At 37.4% G+C, this 15,128-nt stretch overlaps 1 long non-coding RNA gene across 2 annotated transcripts in view; it reads left to right on the forward strand.

Moving 5' to 3' along the window:
* The window catches only part of LOC113594163 (uncharacterized), a 303,171-nt gene that overhangs the window by 253,946 nt on the left and 34,097 nt on the right, over positions 1-15,128 (forward strand). For both annotated transcript variants that reach the window (XR_003414484.2, XR_008298032.1), the window contains exons 7-8: positions 5,261-5,366; positions 5,459-5,587. This is a non-coding gene — a long non-coding RNA (uncharacterized LOC113594163). The remainder of the gene's footprint in view (positions 1-5,260; positions 5,367-5,458; positions 5,588-15,128) is intronic.

Genomic DNA, 15,128 nt, shown 5'->3' on the forward strand with positions numbered 1-15,128 from the left:
CATCCTCCTGCCTCCAGCAGCTCAAATCTGGTTCTCTCTTCTTCTGCATCTATTTCTTTTCTTTTCTTTTTAAATTGAAGTACAGTTGACTAGTTTAAGGTATACACCATACTGACTGGATCTCTTATACATTTCAAATGATCTTTGTAAGTGTAGTCACCATACAAACGTATTACAGTATTATTGACTATATTCCCCATGCTATACATTATAGCTCCTTAACTCGTTTATTTTATAAATGGAAGTTTGTGGCTCTTAATCCCTTCCACCTATTTTGCCTGGACCCCACCACCTCCCCACTCTGCTAACCAACAGTTTTCTGTATCTGTGAGGTTGTTTTGTTCTGTTGTCCATTTTTTTAGATTCCACATACAAGGGAAATCATACAGTGTTTGTCTTTCACTTGATTTCACTTAGCATAGTAACCTCTAGTCCATCCAAGTGTTGCAAATGGCAAGATTTCATTTTTTTTTGAAGCTGAGTAATATTCCAGTGTGTACACACACACACACACACACACACACACACACACACACACACTATCCAATCATCTATTGATGGACACGTAGGTTACTTCCATATTCTGGCTTTTGTAAATAATCGCGAAATAAACATAGGGGTGCATGTATTTCTTCAAATTGGTATTTTTGTTTTCTTTGTATAAGTGCCCAGAAATGGAATTGCTGGATTGTATTATAGTTCTATTTTTAACTTTATGAGGAACCTGCATACTGTTTCCCATAGAGGCTTTACCAATTTACATTCCCACCAGCAGTGTACAAGGGTTCCCTTTTCTCCACGTCCTTGCCAACACTTGTGATTTCTTGTGTTTTTGATTTTAGCCCTTCTGAAAGGTGTGAGGTGATATCTCATTGTAGTTTTAATTTGCAATTCCCTGATGATTGGTGATGTTGAACATCTTTTAATGTGCCTGTTGGCCATCTGTATGTCTTCTTTAGAAAAATAATTCAAGTCCTCTGCCCATTTTTTAATCAGGTTGTTTGATGTTAAGTGATATATTTTGGATACTGACTCTTTATTGGATGTATGAGGTGCAAGTATCTTCTCCCATTCACTAGTTTGCCTTTTCGTTTTGTTGATCCCCCATGTTCTTCGTTTTTTCTTCCCTGCGTAAAAGCTGTAGGTTGATGTAATGCCATTTTTTTTTTTAGCTTTTGTTGCTCTTGCCTGAGGAGACTGATCCCAAAAATATTGCTAAGATTGATGTCCAAGTACTTGTTGCCTATGTTTTCTTGGAGAACTTTTATGCTTTCAGGTCCTACATTCAAATTTTTAATCCATTTTGAATGTGTTTTGTATATGGTGTAAGAGAGTGGTCCAGTTTCATTATTTGGCATGTAGCTGTTCAGATTTCCCTACACTATTTACTGAAGAGACTGTCTTTTCCCCATTGTATACTCTTGCCTCCTTTGTCATAGATTAATTGACCGTATACGTATAGGTTTATTTCTGAGCTCTTTATTCTATTCCAGTGATCTATGTATCTGTTTTTGTGCCAATATCATACCATTTTGATTATTATATGTTTGTAGTATAGTTTGAAACCCAGGAGCATGATACCTCTAGCTCTGTTCTTTCTCAAGATTGCTTTAGCTATTAGGGGCCTTTTGTGGTTCCATACAAATTTTAGGATTCTTTTTTTTAGTTCTGTGAAAAAATGCCATTGGTATTTTGATGGGGATTGCATTGAATCTGTAGATTGCTTTGGGCAGTGTGGACATTTTAACAATATTAATTTTTCTAATTCACGTACATGGAATATTTTTTCCATTTATATGCATACCTCACTTTATTGTATGTCACCATATTGCACTTCACATGTAATTGTGTTTTTTTTTTTTTAAGTTGAAGGCTTGTGGCAAATCCTACATCGAGTGAGTCTGTCAGCACCACTTTTTCCAATAGCATGTCTCTGTGTCACATTTTTGTAATTCCTGCAACATTTCAAACTTTTCTTCTTCTTATATTTGTTATGGTGGTTTGTGATCAGTAATTACCACTTGCTGAAAGCTCTTATGATGGTTAGCATTTTTTAGTGATAAAGTATTTTTTAAAGTATGTACATTGCTTTCTTTAGGCATAATACTATTGCACACTTAATAGAGTACATTAAAGTGTAAACATAACTTTTATATACATTGGGAAACCAAAAATTCATTTGACTAGTTTAATTATGGTGTTTGCTTTATTGTGGTGTCTGGAAACAGATTTGTAATATCTCCGAGGTATGCTTGTATTTGTGTCACCTTCAATTTCTTTCATAATGTTCTTATAGTTTCCAGAGTACAGTTCTTTCATATCCTTGGATCTTTCATATCCTTTATTCCTAGGTATTTTATTCATTTTTATGCAGTTGTAAATGGGATTGTTGCCTTAATTTCTCATCCTGATAGCTCATTGTTTGTATATAGACGCACAACTGATTTCTGTCTATTAATTTTATATATTGTGACTTTCCTGGGTTCATTTATTAGTTCTAATAGTTTCTCTGTGGAGTCTTTAGGGTTTTCTATATATATAGTATCATGTCATCTTCAAAGAATGACAGTTTTACTTCTTCCTTACAAATATGGATGCCTGTTTCTTTTTCTTGCCTAATTTCTGTGGCTAGGACTTCCAGTACTATGTTGCATAAAAGTGGTGAGAATTGGCATCCTTGTGTTTGTTCCTGATCTTAGGGGATAAGCTTTTAGCTTTTGACCATTGAGTACTATGTTAGCTGTGGGATTATCATCTATAGCCTTTATTGTGTTGACGTATGTTCCTTCCATACCCACTTTGTTGAGAGTTTTTATCATAAATGAATGTTGAATTTTGTCAAATGCTTTTTCTGCATCTGTTGAGATGATAATATGATTTTTATCCTCCTTTTTGTTAATGTGTATCACACTGATTAATCTGTGGATGCTGAAACATCTTTTTATCCCTGGAATAAATCACAAATCAGTAAATTTGACTTACTAATCTTTGGTTGAAGACTTTTGCATCTATGCTCATCCAGGATACTGGCCTATAATGTGTGTGTGTGTGTGTGTGTGTGTGTGTGTGTGTGTGTGTGGTGTCTTTGTCTGGTATTGGTATCAGCATAATCCTGTTTCATAAAACGAGTTTGGAAGCTTTCCTTCCTATTCAGTTTTTTTGAACTAGTTGGAGAAGGATAGGTACTAACTCTTGTAATGTTTGGTAGAGCTCATCTCTTTTTTTTTTTTTTAATTTTTGTTTTCAACGTTTTTTATTTATTTTTGGGACAGAGAGAGACAGAGCATGAACGGGGGAGGGGCAGAGAGAGAGGGAGACACAGAATCGGAAACAGGCTCCAGGCTCCAAGCCATCAGCCCAGAGCCCGACGCAGGGCTCGAACTCACGGACCGCGAGATCGTGACCTGGCTGAAGTCGGACGCTTAACCGACTGCGCCACCCAGGCGCCCCGGTAGAGCTCATCTCTTAAAGCTTGAGTTTTGATTTTTGGGAGTTTTTAAATTACTAATTCAATTTCATTACTTGTGATCAGTCTATTTAGATTTTCTATTTTTTTGTGATTCAGTTTTAGAATGTGTGTTTCTAGAATCTATCCATTTCGTCTAGATTTTTCAGTTAGTGTATAACTGTAGTAATCTCTTATGATCCTTGCATTTCTGGGGTGTCAGTTGTACCATTTCCTTTTCTTTTCTCAAATTTTTTGATTTGGGCCCTCTCTCTTTTTTTCTTGATGAGTCTTTCTAGAAGTTTATCAATTTTGTTTATCTTTTCACAGAACGAGCTTTTCGTTTCATTGATCTTTTCTATTGTGTTTTAAGTCTCCATTTCATTTATTTCTGCTCTGCTCTATATTTTTTCCTTCCTTCTACCGACATTAGCCTTTGTTCTTTTTCTAGTTTATTGAGGTATAGTGTTAGATTGTTTATTTGGGTTTTTTCTTGTTTCCTGAGATAGACCTGTATTGCTATGAACTTCCCTGTTAGAACTGCTTTTGCTGTGTACCAGAGATTTTGTGTTTCCATTTTCATTTTCTCAAGGTATTTTATTAAATTTTCTCTTTGATTTATTTGTTAAACCGTTAATTGTTTGGGAACATATTACTTAGTCCTCATGTGTTTGTGGCTTTTTTCCAGTTTTCTTCTTGTAATTGATTTCTAGTTTCATGCCAGGGTGGTCAGAAAAGATGCTTAATTTAATTTCAGTCTTCTTGAATTTATTGGATTGTCAATTTCTCCCTTTATGTCTGTAACATTTGCTTTATGTATTTAGGTTCTCCCATGCTGGGTGCATTATTATTTAGGAATGTTGTATAATCTTCTTGGACTAACTTCTTTATAATTATATAATGTCTTTCTTTGTCTTTTGTCACAGCCTTTGTTTTAAAGTCTATTTTGTTTGGTATGAGTGTTGCTATACCAGCTTTCTTTTCATTTCCCTTTGTATGGAGTATCTTTTCCCATCTTTTTACTTTCACTTGCCGTGTGTTTTAAGATCTGGAGTGAGTTTCTTGTAGGCAGCATATAGATTTTTTTTTTTTAACCATTGACCTTTGCTGAAAATTTTGAAATTTTGGTCTTCCAGCTTCATGAAAATTATACTTTTTAAGATCCTTGGACTTCATAAAAGACTGATGACTTCAAATCTAGAGGCTTTTCCTCAATTTGCATACTTCTTTCTACAGTATTGGTTCCGTTGTCTACTCTTGTTTCTTTAAATTCTTGTGCTCTCAGCACCCTTCCACCATCCCTTTTTTAAAGATTTTTTTCTCCATACATTCAGCTTTCTTTTCTTTTATCCAACTTTGATCTCTTCCCAAGATCTCAGTCTTTAGTTCTCTATGTGTTTTCTTTTTGATTTTTAAACCTTTCCCTTGAAGAAGAATAATTTTTATAGCACAGTCTCTGACATCAGTGCACATATCTCTCAGAATTGGACTTGAGCTCCCAAGGTCCAGCACCATTTTTTTTCCCCCTGATGATTGCTTCCCACATCCATGGGGAAAAAAAGTGAACACAGAAGAGATTATGGGGCACCTGCCTGACATCCTGGCTTTTTACTTATCCTAGTCCTCAACTTTAGAATTTTATAGCCTGGTTATTCTTTGTAAAAATAATTTTAACTCCAGTTTGTTATTGTAGGTATGTATCATTTTATGAGTCTGTATAATTTTCCATAATTTCGTTAATCATTGTCCAAAGAATACTGAAATTCACAGGCAGGTAGGTAAATGTTTGCTCACCTCTTTACTTTTTTTCCATAGGATATACCCCTTGAAATAAAAGCACCTGATTCAAAGAACCGGTGTATATTCTATGGCCAATCAACATTGCTCAACATTGATCTCCTTGGCTTCGTGCATCAATTGAGTAAGTACCCAAGACATTCTTATTATGTCCCGAGCCCTGTACTCCTTTTTCTCCAGCCTCTTCTGAATCCATTCCATTTGTCATTCTACTAGGTTAATTTTGCTTAAACCTTGTTTGCATCTGTCATTTGCCTGCTTGGAAACCTCTCACACATACTTGGGCCTTATGGCCCAAGCTGAACTCTCTCGACTGTCAGTCAAGCCCTGCCCACTTCCACCTGGGTGAGTGTACATGCATGCGCATGCATGCACAGCCCTAGATTTTTTTTTTTCAATGGGACTTCCACTAGGCTCCAGCATCACCCTTCTGCATCATTTTAGCTTGATGTCTTATCCTCCTGACACCACATACTTATTCCTGTTTCTGTATTTTTGCATTCCTACCCAGCACTCTTCCAAAGAGCCAGAAAGGCATTCCAAGTGTTCTCTTCCTCCAAAAGTACAGTGTATCCCAGTGGTATCTTTTCTGCTCAAACCTAATTAGTCCTGTCTTTGCCAGATTAATTGGTGGAGCCAATTATTTTCATTGCAATCATTGCAATCATTTTCACCTCTCATTCTCCTGAACAGAGTGCCGTGTACTGTTTTATGACTCATAAATGATTTGGACATTTTTTGAGCATCTACTATGTTTTAGTCACTGTTCTCAGTTCTGGGAATACAATGATAATTAGCTATGGTCTGTGTCATCACCACATGGACAATCCAAGAGTTTACTGTTTATGCGTTCCAGAACTACCCATTAAAGCATACCCTGAATACCTGTATTTTCCCCATAGACTCAATTATGGACTGCTGTCATTCTACCCCATCTCCAAACTGCTTTGTGTAAACTTATTTCACAAACAGACAAGCTGAGAGCTCTCCCAGCCCTACAGTTCTTTGAATACTTTCACTTATTACACTGGAAAGACCACATAAGACAGAATTAAATTTCATACGTAGTGGACTGAGCTGTGCTCATTCATTAAATTTCCAGGTCCTTGTCTATTTGTGAAATAAATTTATAAATATATGAAAATCTCCTTCATTCTGTTTTCAAATACATGAGCTATAGAAAGTTAGCACCCCATGAGATTTCACATGAAGTTGTATCCTAATCAAACTTTAGCACCAAGCGTGTGTGTATATGTGTGTGTGTATGATATTTAAGTGAAAGTCTTTTGAAAATGAGTTCTACAAGTTTCAGCCTTCTTACACAGACTCTAGTGATGAGAAATATGAGCACACTTTTTTCCATGCTATGAGATCTCTGAGGTTGTTTGTGCCTGCACTAAACAACCCTAAGCTGATAGGATTTAGAATTAATGTGTCTTCCTTCATGGATTTTTGTTGTTGTCGTTGTTTTTCTCATACTTCTTGTTAATGTCAGCTTGTCTATCATTAGCAGCCAGTCTTTTCCACTGCCTCTTAATTGCCATTTCTAATCTAGTATGAATTGAGAAGCCAGATAAGCAAGCTCTTAAAAATTGGCTCCAAATTGCACAATTTTGCCTGAAGGCTTTGGTGCCCCCTGAATAAATTGAACAGAATTTAATGTTTTGATTTTATGGCAGCTCTTTTGGATGCTCAGAGTTGGGTTTTTTTTTTTTCAGTTTCTTTTTTTCTGGCTCTTGTCTGTCTTTTGGACAGTTGAGGTTGCTAGATGGGTGCTGGAGGGACTGAGTCAGCTTTCACTGTGTTGCTTTTTGTTGGAAATGCATATTGAGGGACATTGCAGCTCCTATTATCCTTCTGCTTTGCTTTGGTTGGGATTAATTTGACTTGCGGAGCCAGATATATTTTCAGAGTCACTGAATTATTTTTGGTTTACTGAAGTAGTCAAGCTAATTCCCGAATAGCTCCCAAATTTACTCATGGGATGCTTCTTAGATAATCTGTGTTTATAATTTATTGCTTCTCTCATGGTAACTAAAAAATTCCAACCATTAGAAATCTATCTTTCCTCACTGGTCCAAAGACTCTCAAGCCCAAAACCATGATGGCATCTTGTCGTTCTGTTATTAATACCAGCTATATTAAGTAAATGTCTTTCAGAAAGTGAATAAAGGCTTTTTTGATGACTTAATAAGATGAATGGTGAATTTACCTGTTAGTATTTTTTAATAGTCATGATGTCGGTGAAGCCTCATAGATGTCTTACTGGCAGGTCTTCTAATAACAAGGATTTGCTTGTATTCTTTTAGTTCAGTTTTGGAGAACTTAATTCAATGTAGAGTGTGTATCAGAAAGAGAACATGTAATAATTCCTGTGTTTTAATGGGATTCCATCATATTCCTATAAATAACAGCCTGCCATGGTCTAAAAGAAAAGAATTTTTTATCAGTGTTCTCAAGTTCCAGCTAAGACACGCTGGTGCCAACGTGAAATTATCAGCATTGACAGTGTCATTCTTTCTTTTTCCTTCCTAACCTGAGTCAAAAACCACAGGATGCACACAGAGTCCATGCCCCCAGTTGCTTTGCCTTTGCTTCTTTTTTTCCATTTCCAAATTATTTGTTGTTCTACTCTGCTGTCTAGCCCTTACTGATTCTATTTTGAGATAAGATATTGGTATAGAAAGGTGGGAATCCACTTTTCTCCAGTAAACCTTCACAGTTCCCACCAGAAAGAAAGGAGACAGTGGAATCCCGTGTGGCTGTTTAGAAAGGACAAAGAGGGTGGAAACTGTTGTACCTCTAGCAAGAGTCCATTATACATGATTTAAGTAAACGATGATGGTTGCAAAATAGTATTATGATCCCAATTTGTACAACAATAATACAAAGGAATAGTAATGCAACAATGCATAGGAGTGTTTCTGGGAGAAAAACATCCTGCTGTCAAAAGTGCTATTGTATGTATATACCCCGTCTTCTTTATCCATTCATCTGGTGTATGGACTTTTGGGCTGGCTCCATTGTTTGGCTGTTGAGCACCGAGTGTTGTATGTGAATGATAAATCACTGAATTCTACGCCTGAAACCAATATTGCACTGTATGTTAACTAATTAAAATTTAAATGAAAAAAAGTGCTATAATTAAGGAAGGGGTACCAACAGGGAAGGATTTGAGAAATACGTAATTCGGCATTGTATGTCTTTATAAAACAATCATGCATTACATTTGTAATAAAATACTGCCATTTGGGGGATTATTTTATAGAAAAGATTGGAGAGGCTGAGTGGTGGATTTCTCTGGGTGCATAAAGGAAGATAACATAGAAAGGACAGTTTCTCCGGGCATAGATACATACTCTGCCCATGCTGGGAACACCCTATTCTATAGGCTTAGCCCTGAGACCGTCTAGCTGCCAGTAGTTAAATGATAGGATTGAAGGATAGACTTTCTGTCACCCTCCAAATCACTGAAAATAATTGGACTGACCCTCTGATTGGCCCAGAAGAAATTCTCACAGAGGTGCATTGACCCAATTCTCCACAGTCATTTTCTGACAGTGGACAGGTTGCTAGTATTTAATTGGATTGGAGAGATGAAAGGAGTGGAGGTACATAGTTAGAACCATGTCTACATTGAGATGAGCTCCCTCCAGGAATATGTGGACCTGGGGTTAGCCTCGGACTGACCACTAGGAAACAACCCAGAGTCATTTTCAAACATTGCTTTTAAATATCATGGTCTGCAAACATGTGATAACCAGACATTGCAATTACCATTTGAGCTATTTTCACAGTTTTGAGTATAAAAAACATCTCTAACTAGTTTATTTAAGAAAAGGAAGAAGAGTCTGTCTGACCCTGGCTGTCAGTGTGGAGCATGAGGACAGCAAAATCTCCTTATTACAAATGGAAAACATGAAAGGGTTTTATTGGCTTCAGAGTTAAAGTAAAAAGGTCAGCCGAGAAACATGCCCTTTAAGTTTTCTTAGTGTAAAACAATGGTTTGTAGGTACTTAGGAATTTTCAGATACTAGTGGTAGGAGAGGTGTAGCCATCTTGGAGCTCAGTTGGGAAGCACTGATTAACAATGAAAATTAGCATACCTTTTATTCCAGTTATTTATGGCTACATTTTAAAAACCTCAGAATTTAGTGGTTAAAAATTGCCATTATTTCTTTTTTTAAAGTTTTTTTTAATGTTTTTATTTATTTTTGAGAGAGACAGAACATGAGCAGGGGAGGGGCAGAGAGAGAGGGAGACATAGAATCTGAAGCAGGCTCCAGGCTCTGAGCTGTCAGCACACAGCCCGATGCAGGGCTTGAACCCACGAACTGCAAGGTTATGACCTGAGCTGAAGTCAGAGACATAACCAACTGAGCCACCCAGGCGCCCCCAAAATTGCCATTATTTCCTATGGCTCAATGGATGGAGTGGGCTCAGCTGGGTCATTTTCATTTGAGGTCTTTCATGTGGTTATGGTCAGATGACAGCTAGGGTTATAGTTACACAAAAACTCACCTGGGCTGGACATTCAAGTTGGGTCTTTCACTCATAGCATGTATGGTGTCTCAGGTTAAATATCTGGAATGGTTGTGAGTTGACTGATCCCTCTCCTTCCCTCCCTCTCTCTCTCTCTCTCTCTCTCTCTACATAGGACATTTCCAAATGATTAACTTGAGCTTCCTCACAGCATGGTAGTTTCAGGGTAGTCATACTTTCTGACATAGTGACTGGCTTCCCTCAGGAAGAAACTGCAAGGCTTCTTATGACCTGGCCTCAGAAGTTCAAGAACTTCTACTTGAACTTTCTTCTTTCTACTACTTTCAAGTAAATAAGTAAGATCTGCTCATTTTCAAGGAGATGGGAAATTAGACTCCACCCTTTGTGAGGAGCTACGTAAGTTTATTTGGAGGTGCAAGGAATTGGTGTAGCCGTCTTCAGAGAATATTTGCCCCTCCTTTCTGTGGATGGGCAATCTTATGCCTTTCTAATTGCCTTATAAAAATGAATGCACTTATACTCAAGAAGACATGTATAAAAATAGTCATTGTAGTTTGTTTGTATACCCTCCCCCAAATTAATTTAAATACTCATCAGTGGTTATATGCGTAAATTAACTGTGGTAAATTTGTTAATACTAAAAGGAATGTACTAAATCTATGTAAAGTAGCATCAATATGTAGCCAGTATACATTATTGAAAGAAAAAAAAGAAGTTGCAAAACTATATATATAGTACAACTCTATGTAATACTACATAATTTCCATACTTATAGATGTATATTCAAAACCATGGGCAAATGGTCTGGAAAGAGGTATGCCACAGACTGGGATATTTGGTGATAGGAGAAGGATTGGAGCTTTTTCATGACATATGTCATGTCCCAATTTTTTTAGAAAAGAAAATTTGTTTTTACTTGACTAAGTACAAATTAATTAAGAATATGCAAAATATAATTGAACAATTTAAGTGCTAAAGCTCACTGATATTCAGTGGCATATGCTGGGGAAAACTAAATTAACAACTTTCTCTGTAAGAAGTTACTAAAAAACTTCGATAGGTAGATAAATAAGCAGAGGCAGAAATGAATAATGCCCTCTTCACATACATAGAAGTGGATTTTCTATAACGTGATGGCATTGCTCTGCGAACAGCCAGGTCAATATCTAGTGGAGGATAAGTTAAGATAGAGTGGTTTAAAATGTCTCCACAGCTTAAATCAAGGAATATCTTTTTCAAAGTTACTGCAGCTGCCGCAGAAAGAGAGCGAGAGAAATTGGTGTCTAATTGTCCTTCAAATTTTCTATCTCTGATTGTGTTTTGCTCAGCATCTTTCACTCAAATCCAGATTTCTTTCAATGTTTAAAAATCTGGAGACCTGATATTCAAGCAAATATGAGTGAAAGGTGAGAGGGTTTTGATTTTGTTTTCCTTTTCTCTCACTGCCCTTAGACCTTGCCAGGATTTGCACAATGAAATATATTTCCCAAGGTTCAGCAGCTCTGAGCCAATCCTTTTCTTTTCACGGTAACCCTGCTTTGGACCTGGGCTATGCCTCTTCAGGTCTGTTATCCACTCTTCTCCCTCTTTCTCTGTCCCACAGGCTGATAGGTATAGATTTCATCACAGGGTCCCCAGGTCCTCTGGATTCCAATTGGATCTAGTCAGTGGGGAGGCTTAGCCCAAGATTAGAGAAGAGAAAGAGAAGTCCAGGTATCAAATCCTTCCACAAAAAATTTCTTTGAACTGGCTGTGTCCATCCACTGAAGGTCACTCCAAGGGCGGCTTTCTCTACTGTACTGAAGAGTATTGAACTCTTCCCCCATTTCCATCTGTCTTTGGATGGTAACGATTTGGCTGTTACTGATTCCAGTTGCTGCAGTATTCCTTGGTATTACCCTACTCTTACACCTTTGTCATAGCCTCTTATGAATCCCCCACAAAGTATCACATCTTATGTCTAGTTCTGAGTGTGCCATTTATTTTCTGTTGGGATGACTAATCTCTAAGGTATGTGTGTGGTAGAGAATACCATTCCCCTCTCAAAAATCTTTATTTTTTTTACCTGTCAAGATAAAGACATCCAACATGTACAGCAATTATATATATAATGTACATAATATATACCAATTATATATGTATGTATATTTCTGTTGGAGGTCTTTGATGTACTGGTGTGGGTGTTGTAGTGAAAAGGAAGTGAAGTAACATTGTAGATAACATTGACAACCTATTTAGAGTGTTCTAGAACAAGAGATGCCAATATAGTTAAAGAAGAATATGAGGGGCACCTGGGTGGCTCAGTCGGTTGAGTGTCCGACTTCGGCTCAGGTAATGATCTCGCAGTCTGTGAGTTCAGGCCCCGTGTCGGGCTCTGTGCTGACAGCTCAGAGCCTGGAGCCTGCTTCTAATTCTGGGTCTCCCTCTCTCTCTGCCCCTCCCCCACTCATGCTCTGTCTCTCTTTCTCTGTCAAAAATAAATAAACATTAAAAATTAAAAAAAAAATAAAATAAAGAAGAATATGAGAACTTAAGACAGTCTCCCCCAAAGCAGACATCAACCCACCCTGTTTGTATTGCTAATCTACTGTTTACTGTGGGCTGTAAGTTGCTGAGATATAGGGTAGGTAGACAGGGTACAGCTTACTTGGGAGTATAAAGTAGAATTTGTTGACTGAGTTGATTCAGTCAGAGTTCAGTTCTCTGAGTGAGGCTTGACACAAGCATAACCTACCTGTTTTCTACCAGGTCCTATAAAGTCAATGAAATATTGGAAGATTTTGCAAGCCATACCAATCTTTATTTGCACTATGTTTCCATGGGGTTTTAGAGAGATAGTAAGGAAGTGAGTGGGGCAGTGAGTACCTGGTACCTTTAACTTATTTTCCAAATAGACAAGAAAGTGTTAGCTTATGGAATTCCTATTTTGTGAATAACAGTAGGGAAAGTATGGTGTAATTTCCATCAAGGACCTACTTCCTTGTTGTAACAGAAATTGTTCAGAGAGCATTAGTACTGGCTGAAGTGATTAATAATAATAATGAATACCTAGCATTTGTTAAGCATCCTATTATTTAGGATTTTTTTTCCCTTCAAGTGACAGAATAGTCAATTAAAGTGGCTTGACAATGGGACATTTATTTTCTCACATGCTAAAATGTCTACAGAGAGGTGATTTCAGGGTTGTTAATATAGCAACTCAAATATGTCAAGTTCCTTGAGTTGGCTTCTCTGTAATTCTCTTAAATTTCCCCTTATGGCAATAAGATGGAGGTCACACCTCATAGAACAAGGTCCATGGAAGGGAAAGGGGATAGTCATTTTCCTTCTGACTCTGTTTTTATCAAAGAGGAAAATCCAAAAACCCCCCAAGAGAATCCCCTTCAGTTGTATGAAGTAGGACCAAGTGTTAGGCCCACCCCTAAACCTGTCATTGTCAAAACAGTTCCCTATCTGAGTTTGAGGGATGGGTTCACCTTCTCAAAGCATACTGCTGCCCCCTACCAAAGTAACATCTAGCATTTATTAGCAAGAGGCATGGTTTGGGAGGAGGTAATCCGCATTCTGCCACAAGCTCCTCGAAAGGGCCTGGCATGCTGATAAGCATTTTGCAGTGTCTCTAATCCTGTCCACAATTCAAAAAGATTTATGTCATTAGCCACATATGAGGAAACTGAGGCACAGAGGGACTGACTGCATAACTCATCCAGGATCACATAGTTTTTAACAGAGGGGAGAATCATTCATTCATCAGATGTTTGTTAAACACCTGCTGTGTGCAATGAGACTATGAAAAGAAGTAAAAGACAATCCCTGTTCTCAGGGTCCTCATGGTATAGTGGGGAGTTTCAATATGCAAAGTAATAATGACACTGCAAGTGGTAAGGGAAACTCACACAGATGTGCATCAAGTCCACCAACAACACAAAAGAGAGGGTCATTAACCCTGCATGAATGGGTCTGGGGAGGTTCCCCAGGAAGCCTGACTCTAGAAGGGTAGATCAACTAAAGCTCACACAGAAAGACGGACTAGGGCAGAGAGGTCACTTAAGGCCAAGGAATAGCATTGGAAAGGTGTTGCTCACCACGGGAAAGAATGTTCCTTTTCTATTTGTCAAGCTTTCCAATGTTAATTGGAAATTGTGTCTCTCAGGGAATTAGAGCAGATATAAGATGCAATGATCCTAAACCAATTTAGAAATGTACTCCCGCACCTTCAGTGAAATGACTGCTTATAAATTGCATTAAAGGTAACCTTTCTCATGTTCACATCTAAAAAGAAGTTCAAAGAAAAGGAAATTTTCTTTCCTAGATAGACTCTTTAGACAGCTCCAATCTGTTTTCAGAGAACAAAATAATTAATCGTAAACTCCAAATGGCACAAAATTTTATCGTTTCTTGTGGAGTAGATTTCCCTGAAGAGGAAATTTCTGATTTTTTTTTTCCAGTTGATTTGAGGGGGATTGGGTAGAACTGTGGTTAGGGAATAGGAAGAAAGGTGAGGCAGAGGTAAGAATTAATTTAAGGAAAAACAAGAAGACATTTTTAAGATAGCTTCAAGAACATTAAATAAACCTTTAGCAGGGCTTAAAAGTTAATTATATTTCTTTCATATGAAGTAATACCCCTCAGTGATGAAAAGTTAGTAAAACAGTAAAAATCACTACAAGGAACAATAGCATTTCCCCTGTTACCTTTATGTTCTGTAGAACTTTCTATGTGATAGCCTTTGTGTTTTCTATGACTTCTGAATGACTGCCATATCACTTTGTCTCTTTGCCAGTCCTTCTTACCATTTTCTTGTCCCAACCCATCCTGTGGATGGGCCAAATGCATCTAGTATATATTGGTCAGTCATTCATAACTTTGAGAGTTTGATCTTTAAACACAGACAACTGAAAGAGTCCAACCAGCACATTTAAGAGAAAGGAACAAAGTGGTGGGTAGGTTGAAAAGAAATCAGGGACTGGATCTCTGGCTGTCATTTCATGCTATAATAAGCAAAATGTAATCCAGATGGTGATTCACTGATACATCAGCTTTTTGTTTATTTTGAATTGTTATTCTTTGTTTTTAGGGACAACAGATTTGGAGTTAACTAGTAAGAATTGACCCCCTCCATCTTTCTTGATTCTGTCATTACTGGAGCCATCACCAAATGAATACCCAACTGACTTCCTATAGCAAATCATCCCCAGCACTGCCATAGATCTAGGTGACACTGACATGCTCTAAATCCAACTGAAAATGACCAGTCATGAAGGAGAGCTTGGAGATGACATAAGGAGCTGTAGTTTTTAGTACATCTCAACTTCATGATGATGCATATTATTCAAACTATATAAGGGAACATTCATAATTTAATAGCAATATATTTAAGGAT

This window comes from Acinonyx jubatus, chromosome C2 (assembly GCF_027475565.1).
Source record: "Acinonyx jubatus isolate Ajub_Pintada_27869175 chromosome C2, VMU_Ajub_asm_v1.0, whole genome shotgun sequence".
Lineage (NCBI taxonomy): Eukaryota > Metazoa > Chordata > Mammalia > Carnivora > Felidae > Acinonyx > Acinonyx jubatus.